The following is a 20,858-nucleotide window of genomic DNA, read 5'->3' as shown; positions in this document are numbered from 1 at the left end:
AAATCACATGATGAGGCATTAATGTCCTCTGGTGATCCTTGTGGATTTATTTTGGCTACAGCCCTAGATTATAACTAAATTCATTTCTGTCTTGCCTCCCATTCATTTTTTCAAAAGAACTTTCCACCAGCTTCCCTCCCTGCCCTCAGAATAATTCAAAAAGAAGATAAGGAAGAATCCTGTGGCAGTAAAATTTCTCTTCTATCACCTTGCTATTCTTTCAAGAAAGTTTGAGGTATTCATGTTCTGATAATTTTAACTATAAATTGTTCTAATAACTTTAATTATTATTTATGAAATTAAAAGAATACTTTCAGAACCTGGAATTGTAGTGAAAACTTCTTTTGTCAATACTAATTTTATTTTAATAACAATCCACTGGCTTCAAGGTCAGTTGTGTCCCTTATTTTCTTTCAAGAATTTGTGCTGGTTGCCATTAGTCTCAAACCTTAGGACAGGTAGCCTTCAGGCTAATGGAATTGCTGATGTATTCTGATGCATGCCTCAGAAATGATGTCTTCTTTTTCTAAACATTGAAATGATGAAGACCTATGAGGTCATCAGTGCATCCCTGCTAATGCCACAGTTCTCCCTCCAGGACACTTTACTTTATTTTGTTTTAATAACGTTGAGTTCTTTTCATCTGCAAAGCACTTTACAAGCCACAGCTAATTAATCCTCACAGCACCTCAGTAACATACATATTGTTATCATTGTCTTCCCTGTCCAAAAATTATAGCAATGAGGTTTGCCCTGTAGGTCCTGAGGCTTCTTTTATCAGTAAAAAAATAGAAGTAACTGGCATGTAATCTGATGCTCAGGCCAAAGATTCGTATTATTTACTTTGCTAATATGAAATCCTGAAATAATTGGAAAATAATACTATTCAAATCTAAAATCTGGCCTAATTCTCCTTCTGCAAAGATTTATAAAATATCTGAAGTGCTCAGATTACCATTAAATTCCAAAAACTCTTGTCTTTCAGTTGCATCAGAAGTTAAGAGCTCAGGGGCAACTTGCATAATCTCTTTGATTATGATCCAACCCCAGATTCACCATTATATCAAGCCAGAGGAAAAAAAAAATTGACTGCACTGAGGGCAATATCTTTACTAATAAAGTAATTGAGAGGAACCTAACACAGTTCTGTATATTTCATTTGGTCTCAATAAAACTAAGAAAGCATTTCTAATCATTGAGCCCAGTGCCCATGGAGTAACATTGTACTGATACACTCACATGATAATAAAATAGCCCTAGAGGATGCTGCCACATCATAAGCTCCCAGTGCTTTATATATATAAATATTCTGCACAATCAACCTGTCTTCTCCTCCTTAATGAATTTTCTCTGATGAGATTAGTAGAAAAATATGGGGGAATGGTTTCCAAATGGAAGAAAATGGTATATGGGCACTAGTAAAATACCATGTTTTACAACAGAAATCTCATCAGCAAGCACTGATCGTGTCAGTGGTACTAAAATCACACATACGTATGCAACTCACTCAAGGCCCTCAACATATTATTGTCACAATCATATGGTATCATTAATAAAAACAAAATCCAAACAAATACTACTACTACTTTACTATTTCAAACAGGTTTCAAATCCACTTACCAAAACCTGAAAGGAAAGAGAGTATGAAATATCCACGAACTGCTCTAAACAAGAAGACCTTGAGAATCTGATAAAATTTACCAATTCAATTAGGGCAGAACTGTTGTCATCACATCAGCTGATTGATTTTTTGATTGACTATGTGCCATCAAGTTGTGTCAACATTTAATGACCGTATAGAAAGACCTGCTCCAGATGATCAGTCCCCAACCTGGCCCTTCAAGTCTTCACAGGGTACCCATTGCCACTGTAATCAAATCCATTTACCTTGCTGCTGGTCATCCTCTTCTTCACTTTCCTTCCACCTTTCTCCATAGTATAGACTTCTTTGAATAATGTGTCTAAATATGATAATTTGAGCCTGATAATTTGTATCTCAAATGAAAACTCTGGATTAACTTGTTCTATGATCCATTTGTTTTGCTTTCTTGGCTATCCATGGTATTCTTGGAAGTCTTCTCCAACACCGAAGTTCAAAAGCATCAGTTTTCTATCCTGATTCTTCAGAGACCACTTTTATTTCCCTACAGTGTCAGAGGAAAACTATTGCCTGCATGAATCTGATCTTTATAGATATAGATATGTCACTGCACCTGAATATCTCTTCCAAGTCTTTCATTGCTATCTTACCAATTGCTCATCTGCACCCTATTTCTTCACTGCTGGTCCCTTTATTGTTGATAGTCAATCCTAAAAGGCTGAAACCATCCACTACCTTAATATCTTCATTGTCTATTTATTTATTATTTATTATATTATGCAAATTTATATGGCCACCCACCTTAAGCAATACCTCTGGGTGGCTAACAAAAAAAGCATAAACCTAGTATAAATAACAAAAGGCAACTAATTAAAAAGCATAATCAAGGCACCCTTACAAATTCTCTAAAGCATAAACTGCAAGCTCACATACTGGGCTCCACTAATCCCTGGCTCCAACACCTGGAGGGAAAACCAAGTTCTGAAAGGCCAACAGGGTTGGGGCCATCCAAAGCTCAGGGGGAGGCTGTTTCATAGGGCAGGTGCCCCAGGAGAGAGCGTATGCCTCTTGGGTCTCGTCAAGTGGCATTCGTTCACAGACATGACCCTAGAGCATGCCTGCCCTGCCAGATCTGCTGGGATGGGCCAAAACCACAGGAGACAGGCAGTCCTGCAAGCACCTCTAACCCCATGCTGCATAGGCCTTTAAAGGTGACACCCAGCACATTGAATTAAACCCTAAAACCTACTGGGAGCCCATGCAGCTCACACAGCAGTGGTATTACATGGGTGTATCATGGTGCACTCAAAACTACATGTGCCACAGCATTCTGGACTAGTTGAAGCTTCCAAATGCTTTTCAAGGGCAGCCCCATGTAGAGCACATTGAAATAGTCCAGCCAGGAAGTGACTAAGGCATGAGTGACTGAGAGCAGCTTTTCCCAATCTAGGAACAGGCTCAAGTGGCACACAAGATGAATTTGCACACGTGAAATCTATACACAGGATAGGAAAGGGGCAAGCTATCAGAATGTTATTAGGATATTGATATTTCTTCCTCCACACTCATCTTCTTCCAATCTAGCCTCCCTCAGTATATATTTAGCATTGATTGATTGATTGAATAAAGAAATGAATAAAGAAATGAATGAATGATGGAAGAAAAAAAAGAGAAAAGAAAAGAAAAGAAAAGAAAAAGAATATACAGCCTTCCCTCCTTTCCTGGCCTGGAGCCAGTCCCTTCTGCTATATTCTGGCTAGACTGTGACTTCCTGTCCTGTATATAGATTTCACATGAGGACAATAAGATGTTCTGGAATTTCTTTTCCTAAGCACATTCCACAGTTTGACATGGTTGACAGGCCTTTCTTGTTTTTATAAATGATAATTGCAGTGAGATTATTATATGCACAAAAGTGGAAAGATTCTGCATTACCCACTATGAAAGAATGGTTGGTGAAGATAATGGAATTTGCAGAGACAGCTAAACTGACTTCCTTGATTAGAGAAAAGACTATGTCTATGTTTATTGCTGATTGGAAACCCCTTATAGACATTTTGCGTGAAATGGAAAAAATTGAACTTATGAGTTAAGGTTTTGATGATTAAAAAAAAAGATAATAGAAAAAAGTTTGTTTTTGTAACCATAGAGTAAGAGGTAATTTTGTATTTGTACTCATAATTGCTGTAGAGAAAATCAGAAGCTACTCTATTTCTTTTTACTTTTTCTTTTTGCACTTCTTTTCTTTGTTCTTTGTTCTTTGTTCTTTTCTTTTTACTTTATATTAGTTCTTGTTAGTTTTTATCTTCTGTTTAAAATTTTTAATAAAGATTATTTTTTAAAAAACAATCAAAAGCCTTTCTATAATTAATGAAACACACATTGACTTCTTTTGGTATTCTTTGGCCTTCTCAATTATCCAGCATGCATCAGCAATAATGTGTCTTGTTCCTCAGCATTTTCTAAAACCAGCTTGAATATCTGGCATCTCCCCTTTCCCTGCAGTACTTTAATTTGCATTGGACAATCTTAAGGTGTTTTTTTTTTGCTAGCATGTGAAATTAAGGGTATTTTATGATAGTTTGCCCTCTGTTAAGTCTTCTTTCTTTGGTATTGATATGTAAACTGACCTCTTCCAATCTGTTGGCTACTATATCATTCTCCACATTTGCTGGCATAGTTTGGTTAGAAACTTAACTTGATTCTTGTTATTTCCCATATTTCTTTGGATATTCCTTCAATTCCTGTCATCTTTCAATTGTTAATGACCAGAGTGCCGATCTAATTTTATCTTCTAGTAGTTGTAAGTAGGGAATATCTTTTAAGGTATCTTGGATGTTGACATCTCTACTGTATAAAATTTCAATATACTCCTTCCATCTTTGTTTGACCTTCTTTGAATCAGTTATTACCTGCTATTGACATCCTCTAGCATACCAGTTAGAGGTTAGAACCTCCTTCTGAATTCAGAAATATTTTAGAAGATTTTCTTTGTTTTTCCAGGACTGTTTCCATCTCTGATGCCTTTTCAAATGTTGTAATATTGCTTCTCTCTTCTCTTCTCTTCTCTTCTTTGCAATTTCCATGCTTTCTTCTGACCTCCAGTTTGCTTTCTTCTGTTTTATTATCTTTGACAACCTCTTTTCATATTCATCCTTAACAACTTCTTTAAGTTCATTCCACAGTTCTCTTCTTCCCTATCCATGAGGTTCAGGATTTCTAAGTGATTCTTGAAAACTTCTTCCAAGTTTTCTTTGAAAATGGTATGTATATGCGCAAGATCATATCACGCAAACTGGCTGGCTTTCTTCTGCTGCTTAGCATAACTTGGAACTTGCACATGAGCAATTTATGATCTGCTCCACAGTCAGCACTTGGCCATATCTTTGCTCTTATAACTGAGCTCTTCCAACCCCTTTATCAATAATATAGTCAATTTGACTTCTAGGGACTCCATCTGGTGATGTCCATGTGTATAGACATTTTTTTTAGTTGGTAGAAAATTGTATTAGCAATGAATAAATAATTAAATTGGCAGAAATTAGTAAGTCATTCTCTTGTTTCATTTCTGTTTCCTAGGCCATATGGCCAAATGTGTTTTCCTCCTTACTATTTCCAACTTTGGTATTCCAATCTCTAACCACACACAGCACATCTTGCTGTCATGAAATTGACCATAAAACTCCTCAGCCTGCTTTTTCGCAGGACGGGTTGGAACATAAACTTGGATAACTGTCAAAGGGTTGTCTGTGAAGTCTAATTGATATTGTTCAGTCATTAACTGTACTGTACACAATATCGTATTTGCTACAATGTTCCTTACTATGAAAGTAACACCATTCCTTCTTTGTTTCTTATGTCCTGAATGGTAAACAATATTATCTGATTGAAAATGTCCAATTCCAGTCCATTACAATCTGCTGTTATCTAAGATGATGTTGTTTAATAAGTTCATTCAATATTTCACTGTATTAAGCTTTCCCACTTTAATGCTTCTTTCCATGTTCCTATTGTAATTCTGTCTTTGCAGCTTTGGATTTTATTTTCCTGCATCAGCAACTAGATGCCACAAAGACTTTAATCTAGCCACATCATAGCCATCATCCGCAATCCTCAGCTCTTCCTCAGTAGCATGTTGAGTGCTGTCCGACTTGAGGAGCTCATCATCCAGCACTATATCGTCACTGTTTATCCATATGATTTTCTTGGTAAAATATAGGAGTGGTTTACCATTGCATTCTTCTGCACAGTTTGAAATGATGCCTTTGTCTCCAGCATCTTCCTATACTGTTGCTCCCCAATATTGAAGCCTACTTGTCTTAGGTGAGCAGCTGGGATGACCTTGGGCATCTCTACTATATATTGTTTTGGCATGCACTCCCCACATTCTTCACTCATCCTTCTCAATAACAGAGAGAGGGAGAGGGAGAGCAGGAGAGAGAAAGAGAGAGAGAGATACCATGAGGAGGCAGAATAGCAGGACTTGACTGTTTTGCAAGGAAAACATTTTTTTTTATATAATTGTAAGCTGCTCAGAGTCACTTGTTGAGATGGGCGGCTATAGAAATTAATTAAATAAATAAATAAAACACAGTCTGAGAGTTCATTGACTTTAATACGCTGCACATGTTCTTTTGCATATTTTAGTGTTGTTGTTTTTCTTTTATTTTCTTTTTGTCTGTGATCCCCCTGAGCATTTTTAGTGCATTTTACCTGGTTATGCAATGCCTAATAGCAATGTGCAAATAATTTTAATAGTTACCTCATCATTCAGTAACTGCTTTGAAATACTTTGTAAAATAGAATGGTAGATTGTTGCAGCCAAGGATTAGACAGGCGGGCAGCAGGAAAACTGTAATTCAACCATAAACTCATATATGATTTTAAATAATCATGGGGTATGAAACTGAAAAAGACTAATCTTTTATGAATTGATCGTTATGAATTGATCAGTTTTAAAAAAACAATCAAGTTATCAGAGACAAAAATGTTCTAGAATTAAGTTTTTATTTAAGGTATACAGGTATACCAAAAGTCAGGCCCTGTAGGCCAATCTTTTTTTTTTTTCAGAGAAAATGTTACTTTGGAATGTTCAAAGGACATACATCAAATGAATAAGGAAGTGTTTAGAAGAAAATGGCAACCAATTTGAACATTTCATGTAATACATATAATAAATTGTCTATGGGACCTGACTTTGGGAAGACCCTGCAAATTCTGTACTGGGTTGATGAATTGCAAGTCTATTTCCACTCATGGGTTAGGATTAGAAATCTGTATTATCTGATACCTTTTATAAATTGGAGGGCCATAAGCTCCAATGATCTTAAAAATATGGAATACCTCCTCCTTCCAAAATAGCTAAGGAATGTAATAACATTCTATTATTATCTTAATGACCATTAATAATATGAGAAACTCAGATTTGAAACTAACAAGGCATATATTATTAATGATATGTAATTTTTATAAAGCATCTCATATTTTTATTATTTTACTGTTGTAAACTGCCCAGAGTCCCTCCAGTGGGAGGAGATGGGCGGACACACATTTGATAGATAGATAGATAGATAGATAGATAGATAGATAGATAGATAGATAGATAGATAGATAGATAGATAAATTCTGTCTGTTGACAAATGTGGCTAGAATATGGAGTATATAGAACTAGATTATGAATCTTAGCAATTTGCAACATACTGTAAATATCATTGGCCTAAGTGCAAAGTGGCAATATCTATACTTAAAATGCTTTTTCATATCTAGATATGGTCTGCAGCCCTATGTGCTTCAGAATCTTCATTATATAGGATTTAACAGATTCTCTACAAACAAATAATCCTATACCTGTTAATTATAAATAGCTGAGTTACACTAAGGGCAATTCCACACATCAGACTTAAGCTGCTTCTCTCTCATGCTGATTCCAACTGGAAATGAAGCTAGCTTAAGAAACCAGAGTCTAGATTTCAAGCTTTGGCAATTATATTTTTCATATGTTCTGTCCAAACACTGATTACCATGGCCCCCAGTTGGTGTTTCTGCTTCTTTACCCCTCTTTTCTCATCTATGCCAGGAAGGCAAGAACCTATCAGTTTCCTTTCTGTAAGTGGTTCTTTGAGGACATGTGGTTTCCATATGCATAGAAATGAAAGATACTTTGGAAATTGTCTAGTCCAATCCTTTGCTCAATATAGGTCTTGTTTTACTGAAATTATGAGCATTTCAGGGGGAAAAATCACCACTGTTCACTGGCTATCATTTCAGCTAATGTGATGGAATTCTTTGACCCTGGGAATAAAATCATACATTTCCAAGGTATTGTAAAACAAGAACAGATGGGCATTTTTGTGTTATCATATAAGTGATTATTAAGGCAAGGATTTCTATGACCTAAAAATGTTAGAAATATGCAAGCATTTATGACCTTAAAACCATTTAAATATGACCAATTAAACCAAAAATATGACTTTTAAAGCAAAAATATGACTTCACAATTTTTCTGAAATTAGCACCCAATTTTCAAAAATCTGTGCTTACACACACACACACACAAACAAATTAAAAGGTTTATTCTTCTTCACTTCCAGTGCAGAAGTGCTAGTATTGAAGGAATCAGATGAACATTTTGAGAGTAAAATGGTAATCCCTGGATTGGTTTTCATTAACAACAGAATTGCATTGGATGACCACGTGCATGTTGAGGTTATCAAACTCAAAACTCCTTCTGTCGTCCACCAGTATGTTCTTGTATCTGGAGAAACTCTGTTTGACATCACAAGAGGTTATAGGAACAAATTTGAAAAAAAGCAAACACATCTAGAGAAAATTCTGGCTTGAAGTCTTCAAATTTTGCTTCAAGTCCATTTAGAATGTTACTTATTTTGCAAAGTGTTGAATAACCCAGATTAGATTGCAGCACTCTTTGCAGTTTATCACTAATTTTTTCAGCCATTTCCCCCTTTGCTTGCTTTAAATCACTCTCAGTTTACTTTACAATGTTCAGTGCATCACTATGTTCCATTCCTACAGTTTCAAGGCGGGTGATTGCTCTTGCTAATCCCCTGAAGTTAGATCCTATATATGCCAAGTTTCCAGCCAAGGTTTCAGAAAAGGAATCTTGCACCATCTTGATGGAGGGAGATTCACAACAGTCAAATTCTTTAACTATCCACTGCAAGGAAGCATAATTTGTGAAATAATACGTAAATGCAGCCAGCCAAGTCCCCCAACGTGTCATGACAGGTTGGGGAGGGAAAGCCAAAGGAGCAATTTTGTTGAACTTTTGTACTCAAAGTGGAGCTTTAATGAACCTTCTTTTCAATTCAAAATTATCTTATCTACATCAGGATAGTTGCTTCAAATCTCTTCAGCCACTCTGTGTAAACCATGTGCAAGGCATGTGATATGGATCATTTTTGGATAAAGAAGTTTAAGTCCCTTGGCTGCTTTAGTCATGTACAGAGTGGCATCTGTTACAAAGAGAAGGATATTTCCCCTTCTTACACCATCCAGCCAGAGTAGTTTCATAGAATCGTCAAAGAGCATAGCAACAGTGGAATTGTTTACTTTTTGTAGAGTTTCACATGTTAGAAGAAATACTTCACCAGGCTTGTCACATTTCAGAGTGCCAATAACAACATTGGCTACATATCTTCCATTTACATCACTTATTTCATCTATTGAAACCCATATCTTATTGTTGTCAACAGCAGATTTTATCTTTTCTAACACATCTTCATAGCAGGCAGATATGTAATTTTTCCTTACAGTTGATTCATTTGGAATCGGGTGACTGGTGTACTTCTCCAAAAAGTGCCTGAGGCTACCACTACCTAATTTCTTTAAGGGAATATTTGAAGTAACCATCATTGTACAGAGATACTTACAAAATTCTGACTGGGTATTTGATGAACCTGCAGCTGAAGAAGAAGCTCTCTCGAAAAGGAGATGTTGCCTGTTCTCAGTGAAGGTAAATCTTGCTAAAACAACTCTTGTGTTTCACGGTGTCACAATGTTGTTGAATATTAAAATGCTTTTGGGCCTATACCTTAACTTCACACAATTTACAAAACAAAATATCACCATTGCTACTGAAAATCTGCTCCCCAAATTCTTGAACAAGATGCTGTAATTTCACACTCGCTGAACATCTACTTTTACGCATGCTGAAATCAGGTTACAGCTCTCATGTGACTCCACCACCTCGAACACACACACACCTGAGTTGGGGAGCAAATGAGGAAAAAAAAAAGGCAAATTCTCACTCTTTTTTTCAGGCCTGGTTAGGGGAGAAGCCTCTGCCTGCTAAAGACATTTTTAAAAAGGTTGCTTTCTCTCTCTTTAACACACACACAGAGACAGAGAGAGAGAGAGCCCTGAGTTGGGGAGCAAATAAGAAAAAGAAAAAAAACAGGCAAATTCTCACCGTTTTTTCAGGCCGGGTCAGGGGGAAAGCCTCTTCCCTTTCCCTCTCTCCCTCACACACACCCCTGAGTTGGGGAGTGAATAAGAAAAACAAAAAAAACCAGGCAAATTCTCACTTTCTTTGCTGGCTCGAACTTCCTGGCTTATCAGGAGGGTTGCCAATGACCAAATATGACATTTGTTACAAAATTAAGCAGAAATATGACATAACACTTTTAAAAAGTCAAAATATGACTTTTCAGGCAAAATAAAAAGCATCTAATTCTCACCAGATTGCTCTAAAACATGTTTTAACTTACTTATAAATTCAAATAAAGGTTCCAGAAAAAATATGACATGTCATTGTCCTAGTGATTAGCGTACTCCCCATTAAACCAAGACCAAGTTTGAATTAGGATTAAAGGCAATAAGAAGGCCCCTCCTTAACATACTCACTGATAAACGAGGGCCAAATATAATACATATTCAGTTTCCAAAATTCTGTAATTTAAACCCGACCTCATTGCAATAAATTTGCCTAGTCTAAACCTGTGAGATTTAGTTTGGTTGTGAGCTGCTGAAAGCAGCAGCATAGCTTGAAGTGGGGATTGGCAAACTTTTATCAATTTCACCCCAGCCCTTGCACTCAGTCCAGAGAGCTCCCTTCTTCCAGTCCTTGGGTCTACTTGTTTGTTTCTGAATGCTCATATTCAGCCATGGAAGAGAACTTTGCTGAAACGAATTATATTTAAATATACAAACAAACATAGGAACACAAATACAAGCTTTCTTTTTTAAAAAAATGTTATCTTAGTTCCTTCAGTAGGCTCCTTGTAGATGGAATTTGCTGGGTAGTTTTTGAAGAGAGAACAAACAAGCCAATCAACTACTTCTGCTTCAGGTCACCTTGATGGGGCTTTTTAGCTGCACAGAGGTATGTAGGTGTAAATTGCCCCAGGAAGGGTTTATTTATCTTGGCTTGCAACTCCAATGGCTGCTTTGCAAAGAAGGTTAGGGCTTTCATAGCTGAGAGCTGCAATGTTAGAGTGGCTGTGATTTTCCAGCTTTTTCCCAGTTGCTGTTAGATTTGGGCTGGATTAAACAGGTGAATTTAAGATGTTAATACCATTCTAAGCTTTATAGTATTAAAATGATGCTTAAAATTGTGAAAAGCCACACTTTATCCATGTGTGAAAGCATTTATACAATATGATGGAAGGACAATAATAGAATAACAGTTTTTTAGATAGGATCAAATGACAAACAGTTACACAAATTGTTTGAGAAAACCACAAGCAGGACATGACGATAAGAGCATTCTGTACCTATTGTTCCCTTAGCAACAAGCATTCAGCCATATACTGCCTCTAATACTGGAAGTAATATATAGCTATCATAACTAGTACCTTTAGCTTTATTCAGCATGATTTGTCTAGTCTCTTTTTAAGCCACTTAAGTTACCAATCCTTACAGTCTCTTAAGGAATTGAATTCCACTGTTGTTTGTGTGAAGTACTATTTAATTTTGTCCAACCTGAGTATACCACCACTTAGTTTCATTGTATGATTCCCAGGAAAAGAAAAAGAAGTACTCCTCTGAGACTCCTTTTTTCCATGCCATGCATAAGTTCATACATCGTCATCAGACCCTTACTCCTCTCTTCAAAGAAACCCACATCCTAAATTTTTCTTGAATGGGCCTTGCTCAGATACTCTGATTTTTGTTACAACTGTCTGACTGGAGTAGCACACATATTTTTAAATAATTAATAAACATTGTTAAGATGCAGTGAAGTGATATAAAAACTGAGATGTCTGTATTTCAAATGCAATTTTATCATAGATTTATATACAGGCATCTCAGTTTTTCTTGACATTTACTGTATTACCATTTAGAATTTAAAGGACTTGTTTTCCCAGTTTGCATGTTCAAAATACTCTAATACAACTTCCTTTTTCCTGTTTTAATTCCCACCTGAAAAAATAATTGGGAATTGGAACCTTGATCCTTTTCTAACCACAACACATGAAAAAGCAAAATCAAAATGATTTTTATACTATTTATTATAGGGGTGCATTTTGTTTATTCCTCTACCCATAATGAAGCAGTAGTACCAAATTTTGAATATTTTCTAGATTTTGAAGAAAGGTTACTGATTTACTATTCTTCTACCACATATCCCCTTTATTTGTTGGGCACTAACAAATAAAACTAATAACAAAGTATAACAATGTGCTCAGCCACTGAGGAGGTAGGGCAGCAGAATTCCCTTGTAGCAATCATGTACATTCATTATGGCATTCATTATGGTGAACTGGGGAGCATTCTCCCACAAGCTGTCCCTCAGTTTTAGAAAGGGGTTGGGACAGAGTAGATAAGTTAACCCAATTCTTAATATAACAGCCTTCTATTTTCCCGTTAGATGTGGATGAATCTCTGGCAAATATCTATGGATCTCAGAGGATTCTGATTCAAGAATGTGTCATATAAAATATTTCATTAAACCAGCTTTATTGGCAGGGTAGCATTTGAACTATGGCTGCTTGGTATTACTATATCTACAGGAATGGTCTTTAGACATTTCAGGTATGATATTCTGGATCTAGTTTGATGTTCTTTGAAGTCAAACTGTTTAATCATTTGTTTGTTTTTCATTTCTTTTTTACTAACTGATTTAACCTGGACCCAACCTGTAGGCACACAGAGTTATTCTAATGAATCCACCAGGTGATTGCAAACATTTATCATTTTACTTTATTTATTCTTTTTCATCTTGCAATTAAACAAACATTTATTATTGAAAGGCTTGAGTAACAAAATCTGATAGTACTGAAATTAGTTCCAAAGTATGTATTTGGGTAACTTCCTGATTTTTTGCTCTATTGCCTCAGTCAGCAATGACTTCCAGATTTATAATACTGTTGTTCTAGTTCACAGCTTATTTGTTTACCTTGACTAAATGATTCCAGATAGTTTGTAGTCATATATACATCACAATACTTCCTCAAGCAAGAAAAGACAAGAACCCTACTTATAAATATTCCCCATGGTTACTCAATTGTTCTCCCCAAAATACCCCGCACAAGTTAGATGGTTTGAAATGATCCAGACAGTGGGGCTTCTACCATTAGAAGATTATGTCCTGTTCTAATAAAAGCCCACCATTAGGAATTGTGTGATAGTCAAACTAATTTGCTTACTTTTTCCTATTTATCCCATTATTTTAATAGTTCTCCTGCAATTGGCTTAACAATTTTACCATAGGTTGATTCTGTCCTTAAAATTCCTACCTGTAGATGTCACATTAAACGACACAGATGTGATATTAAACTACATATTAAACTACACAGAGTGAACCAAAACTGCTTGGTTCCTTTCACCTTTTCTCATAATCCAGTTTTGTTTGCTGCTGAAGATGATAAGACAAAGAGTATTAAGATGAGTACTAATCCATTAAGGATGGGACTAGTCCTGCCTGATTTATATGAACTGGAACATATAAGCAAATTTATCACATGCATAAAAGCCATTCAATGATATAGTGGGTCACTATGATGCTGTCCCACACTGGCACAGAAATGCCAAAACTGTTGCTCAAAAAGCTTATTCTTTCCAGTTCAGTTTTCAGCTACCATTCACGTGCCATATCCTGTATCTCAAATACTTCTGAAGCAAGTTAATACTACCAGGCAGTTGGAAAAAGAATGAAATCCAATCTATGAAGATACAATGCAACATTTTAAAAAGAGATTCACTACACTGTGCATTCTTTATTAACTTTTCCCTGTCATGTGTAGCATATGACCTGTAATAAGATTCCACTGAATATATAATGCTTTACTGTTTCCAGACATGTAAAATGAGGCAGGGAAATGAGAAGTACAAAACAGCACACCACACATTTGTAACTATGCATTATCAGGAAAGATCAGTAGCAAAATTGCACCATCAAGATTACCATATGCTTCCATATATGGAACCCCAGAATATGAGTGCATTTCTCTTAACCTTGGGGCCATCCAGGATATGCATTATAACTCTATTAATGATGGGGGAAGGAAATGGAGAAAAGCAGTTCTGCAACATCTATATTAAAAACTTTATTATAGCCTGAGCTTTCATAGTAGAGAAGCAGGTTCTAGTCTATGAATATTTATGCTTTGCTAATTTTTTTAGTCTGGCAGCACATATTGTCTTTGGTTAATCTCATAAAAAGCTAAACAGTTTCAAACCTAGTTTATATTTGGATGGGAGGCCTAGCAGACTTCACTAGGAAATAGATGATTCCATGAAGTCTCCAAAGCCAAGTTCAATTAAAGGAAGTCTTTAAAAGTACCACAATACCCATGAGTTTTCCTTTCAGAATAATATGTTTATATCCCTAGATATTGGCCATGGATAATCCAGTAGGAAAAGATAACTTTTAATAACTAAAGATGGAGTTACTTCTTCAGATTTATCCTTACTGTATTTGTCCCTAACATTGGGGCTTGTATACAATTACAGTTCCTTTTGGCAAGATCAAAAGTGGTGCTTTAGCACCTGAAGTTTTAATATGCTACACCCCAATGCAAAGAAATGGGGGCCTACTTGCTGAATTTCTGTAGCTTCTGACCAGGTAGAATTTTATGCCATGGAGAAAGAAGAGGACAGGTATATAGCTAAATAGATAGGAGGAAGAGGAGGAGGAGGAGGAGGAGGAGGAGGAGGTTGTTGTTGTTAAGGGCTGCCTCTAGAACCCTTAATTAAGAAAGTAGAGAGGAAGGTTGCTTCCAGCCAGGCTTCCAGTATTACTGATCAAAAGTTATTTTGCAGTTTTCTTTCTTTCTTTCTTTCCTTCCTTCCTTCCTTTCTTCTTTCAGTTTTCAGTTTTATAAATAGCTAACCAATAGAAATAGCAATATATTTATGTTAATCATTTGTAATTGATAACAAATCATATTCTCTATCAGGACAGTGAACTGGCTTATTTGCGGTTCTTTCCAATGTACTGTTCTATCAAAATAGCAGGAGCAGGGGCAACTTGATGGCAATGTGAAATGTGTTTGACATGAATATTTATGTTTATTTCAGTATAGGGAGAGCACACTTTCAGAACATGCTGGCTCTTTTTATAATGTCATAAAAACACTGTGAATATCTATAAATATTTTGTATGTTTTCCTAGAATAATTTATCTGCTCTTAAGCTCAGTACTTGGTAGACATACAGTATCCATGTTGCTTCCTTGACAACACTATAGAAATTAACTGCAGTTGCCTTCTCTTGGGATGATTTTTTTTAAATTTCCCAGTCTAGTCTACAAACCCTACAATTGTCTGGTGGTCTTCCATCTGAATACCAATCAGATCCAGGGCTTACTTTTTCAACATAAGCCAAGGTTGGTTAGGTGGTGCCACCTGCTGAGGACCTGTGGCTGCTGCTACATGACTGCAGATAGAGGACTGTTTTATAGCTCAGAAATAAATTGTCATTTTCAGATTACACCAAAAGCTTAGTGTACCACTTCTTTTTACCCAGTTCACCCAATTAAAAATATTGCAAAAATGATTCTAAGATTACTATAGCAATAACTTTATTTTCTACAGTCATCCTAACCTTTGCCCATCACTTATTCTGTTATTCTTCCCTGACTGTTCATGAACTCACCACTTAATTTTCATGCTTTTCTTTACCTTGCATTCCTGAGTCTTTTAGGGCTCATCCTCATGTCCTTGTAGTAATTGAGGCAGAAAGATACTTCACTAATTATTCTTAAAGGATGTAGCCTCATAACACAGCCTTTGTCTCACCCCTAGCCTGCTACAGCATCAGCTTAAATTTGTCTTTAGCTGTTCCAGTTTAAAAATAGTGTATTCCATCTTTTTGCAACACAAGTCTTGTTCTATGAATGATCTACAATGCTTTATCAACAACCCTGATGATAATCTGTTCAGGGACTGGGATCTGCCCAGTTCTTATGGACATATTGTGAAATTGGCTGGTATTTTTGGATAGGATGGGGGTTGCTCTCTGGGATCAGAGATATAGGGGGTAAACAATTGACTCCTCTCTCCCACAGATTCTCCTCCCTCTCTCAAGCCTGGGAAGGAAAATCTGGAAGAGGAGAGAAGGCAACTCTTTATATCACAAACACAAAGTTAGCAACTAGTCATGTGCCTTTGAAAATACTGACAGAAAACACTCATGCAAAACTAACACAAGGTTTATGAGATGGCTAAAATGCCAGTAGAGCAATCTGTCAAAACCATCCTCTCCATAGTTCTACCACACATTTCTCCCTCCTAGTATCTGGTGATGTTTGGTGGGAGGACAAGCAAAGCCTAGGGAATCCAACAATCTTGAGATCCACAAGAACAGCACCACTCCATGGCTCATTACTAAGGCACAAAAACGGTCAGTAATGAGATCAAAACAAAATGTGCCAGCATAATTTTCTGCCTTTCAAGGACCAGAGAAAGCACTTTAACACAACCGTAAGAAAGTTCTTAGTTGATCAATGAGTAGATTGTCAAACTGCTAGCTACAATATATTTTCACAATGCATTGGAGTGTGTGCTCAGCCGCATTGTTCTTCTAATAGTATGATAAATTCAAATCCCATTCCTCTTTCCAAGATGTTCAATTAGTAGCAGTATGACAATATAGCCAGCTTCAAGAACACAGTACAGTTGAACATTTGCTGGCCTGTTCTGTAATACAAAGCAATAATCTATTTGTAAAGCTATGTACATACAAAATCATAATGGCCAATGATTACAATGCTTAGAGGGAGGGGAAACTAGATTTTGATGAAGAGACAGATAGTGTAGCTCAATGTTATCCTGTTTTGTTATTCTGTTGTGGATTTTCTTTTTCTCCCTTTTTTTCTTTTTGACTAGGTGCCCTCAATTTTCACTTTTTCCACAAACAGAAATCAAGCCTTGCCCATCAAACCTGTTTTTACTCTATGTCCAGTCATCTTTCTCCACTGGTGGTTGCTTAACTGAAAGCAACACTAAACACTCATCCATTAATTCTGCAGAAAACACTTAATACCGTTTAGAAAAAAATATAATGATTTGTTCACTGAGCACCTATTGTTACTGCTTTTCAGAAGTTATCTAAATACTTGCTGCGCTTTAATGATCTAAAAATTACAAAACAAATTACAGTAAGAAACAGGAAAGTAAATCTGCTGGGTTGGTGTGAAAGATAATACAACAGGTGAGCTAAAAATAACGTGAACACAAGGGAGATAGCAATGAGGAACACCAGCCAACATTTCTTTTAAACAATAGCCCCTAATCATGACAAAGGATATGGCTGTTGGTTAGTTAATTTGCCATAACAACATAACTACTTAAAAGCAAGTCTCACTGGCTGTGTTCATATCCCAATTTAAACCAAAAATGTTGGCTGAATAAAACACATTATGAACTAGCTGCATGGTAGGTCATTTCTTCTCTGCTGGTGTGTAATCAAAACAGGAAAGTATAGTTTTCTATTAACTGAACCTAGAATTATAAAATCTTCCAGATGACATCTTCCAATCTCAGTTCAGTTTAAAACACATCCAAGTTTGATGAGGACTATTTTTACTATTTGAAGATCTACTCAGACATCAAAATATGGAAAACCTCGTCATACCAATATGATTGTGAGCCCAGAGTTTGACAGAGAATCATCAGCTAATCAGTGTTTGCCCTTTCTTTCAACCATAATATTTTCCCTGTTCTGAAACACCTTTCATTGCCTTGAATTGGTATTTCCGTATCCATAGTGCATACCTTTTAATGCTGTTATAGGTATCCCATGACAAAATTTTCTGACTGCTTTAAATTATAGAATAAAAGACTATTTATTTTAAAATCACATTATTATAAAATGCATCAACTAAAACACCAGTTCAGTACAGGTGTTGGGAAGGTAATAATTTTCCATGGAAAAATGTAATCGTGGTAAGTTTCTTCTCTGTAGTACTGCACTCAACATTTCCTTTAAAAGAAAAAGGAAAAAAAAACAAAGAAAGAGGCAGATCAGATTTAGAAAGATAGTGCTGCTGCAGTAAAGTTAACCATTACTATTTGCCTAAGGAAAACATATAGGGAACATGAAGAACTGGGGGGTTTTTTGGTAAGAAAAAAGGAAATTTGGGAGGTCAGAGTATGAATCTTCCACATCTCAGCTACCCTGTCACTAAATGCTTTATTAGTATAGTCAATTAATATCAATTTTAAGCATGTATTAACAAATAATATGTATTGTATTTACAGTGTATATTTTTAGATACATACTAGCTGGGATTGGGATCCTGGAATGAAAAAATTAAAGCTGAAAGTTATATGCAAATAGTTTTTTCTTCCTTTCCAGGGAGTAAAAATGGATCAGTATGGGTCCAGTATAAAGCAAGTGATCATAAATGTATAATATACTGAAATTTGGATTGTTTCATAAACTTTAAATTAAATGAATCCAGCAAAACATAACAGGAAACTTAATTCTTCATTAGCATTTTGCACAAAAGTAGCTACTTCCTCCATAGTGAAATAACATATTTTGAAAATAGGTTTTAATATTAAAAAAACCCTCAATCATTCTTTTACTGCTTTGCTGCAACAATCCACATGTGTCCTAAGAAACACATTCCATTTTCAATATAATAAAGCAACACCAGTTAACACTAAATAGAATGAAGCAGCTGTCATGTTCGCCGTTCCAATGTTGCTGGTACATCGTAACGTTTCGCATGTCATTTCGCTGATACGTGTTTCATCTGGGAAGGGAGGAGGATTCCATCTCGTGTTGTTATCTGTTGGCTGCTGGTTTGGAATGTGTTTGGGTTATCTCATGTGTTCAAGGTTACTTTCCCAGGACATCAGTAGAAACGGTTACCAGCACCTGGGGGGGGGGGGGAGGTTGCAACGGCAGGGCGAGGGGAGGGATTACGTTTTGAGCCGAGGGTTTTTAGTTTGTATTTGGCGCACTTTTACTCATTCTCAGCTTTCTCTGTATTTGCATACTATTCTTCTAATAAATCAGATATCATTAAGTACCTGCTTGTGAGTCTGAGTCTATTGGGATAGGCAATCACTACAGCAGCTACTAGTAAAGTGTTGGTGGACAGAGCTAAACTTGCTGATTCAAATGCATTGAGAATGTTCTCTTATCAATACTGTTCAAGTGTTAAATTGCTAAATCTGTAGCTAGAATGGAATACTGTATCTTGTTTTGCATCTCAGGCAGCAGAACATATTAGGTCAGTCCTATCTGTCCTTGATGATACTTAGGTACACTTCAATATTCTTTTCTAAAGGGTACCACAAAAAGTTTCATTCAGAGAAAAAATTTAATACAGCAAACATACATAGCTGTACTCAATATTCATGACAGGTCATGGATGATGCAATTACAAGCTTTAACACAGAGATCTATATTACTTAATAACAGCTATTTTGCCTCTCTGGAAATAGAAGCATACAGGGAAACACAGAACTTCTTTAACAAATGGAGCAATCATAAAAGCAAACTACAATGGCATATGAAGGATCACACAATATTCCAATAGAAAAAAATATATTTATTTATTTATTTATTTATTTATTTATTATTCAGATTTTGCTGCCTATATGTACAAATATTGAACAACTGAATAATTGGAAGGAACTGAACAATATTTCTTTAAGAACAGAGAAAGGGAGAATAAAAGTAAACCTGGTGGACACATGATACAGACCCACCACCACGCAACACCAGCTTGTTTCTCTTTTCACTATATCCACTTATCACAGAATCATTTAAGGCAACTGCTGCAGATTTCACTGCTTGAGCAGTACTAGACTACAAGCAGAAGGACTGTTCTATAAAGATGAACACTTCTTGCCATTATGTCCTCTATGCTACATACAGTATATTACTTATCTCCTAATAAGTAATTTAATTCTAAATCAAGGGAGAAAATTATGCTCAAAATAGAACATGCTCATGGGGATAACAATACCCTTGACCCCCTAAAACCCCATTATGTATTGGCCTATTATAAATAGCAGGGGATTGCCTTGCATAAATCAAAACATAACCCTGTGATCTAGCCTACACATCATTACATCTACGCTTACGCCCCACATGAAAATATATACTGGTACAAATTCCTAAGCATAGGACTGCATTCTTACCTAGGAAACTAAAGTATTCTAGAAATTAGATTTTCACAGTTGTGCTATGACTCCAGCTCTATCCTGTGGATCCTCCCAGTCAGCAGCATCCACAGGACAAATGACAACAACTGTGTCCCTGTATCGTGCCACAAGCTCTGACCCTTCGGGGCATGCAGTGCAACATTGTGATGTGTAAGAAAAGGAGTGGGGCTTACACTGCAGGACCACAATGCTTATTTCATCAGTCTGATCCACTTGTCTCCCCCTGCTCACTGCACCATCATTGCCTGTAACTTGAATTACCTAGCTTGGAAAAAGCTGAGATAAATCACTTTCTTTTATAGTCTGCTATTTCTTATATTGGGTGGGAGATTTCTAAATATATGCAAGCAAGTTTTTTAAAAACAATTTCAGAAGACATCACCTTCTTATGCCCTTTGTATAACAGTGAGCTGAACTTCAGCATTCAATGCAACATACCCTTTCCTTACTGCCTCTGGGTTGTTCCATGTATGTACCTTTCTTCTCCACTTCAGGCTCTAACTCAATATCTTCATTATTGCTACAAAAATAAAGCACACAGGTCAAGAAACAATGTTTGCTTAGCTTGAAATCTTCTAATCCCCATATTTGGGTTTTCTGGTTGGAAAACCAGAAAAATATCACAGGTTCTAATTATATGGCTTGAATCATTCATTAATATGAAAATAACTACA

This window comes from Candoia aspera, chromosome 7 (genome assembly GCF_035149785.1).
Source record: "Candoia aspera isolate rCanAsp1 chromosome 7, rCanAsp1.hap2, whole genome shotgun sequence".
Classification (NCBI taxonomy): domain Eukaryota; kingdom Metazoa; phylum Chordata; class Lepidosauria; order Squamata; family Boidae; genus Candoia; species Candoia aspera.
This window is presented reverse-complemented; position numbering follows the sequence as displayed.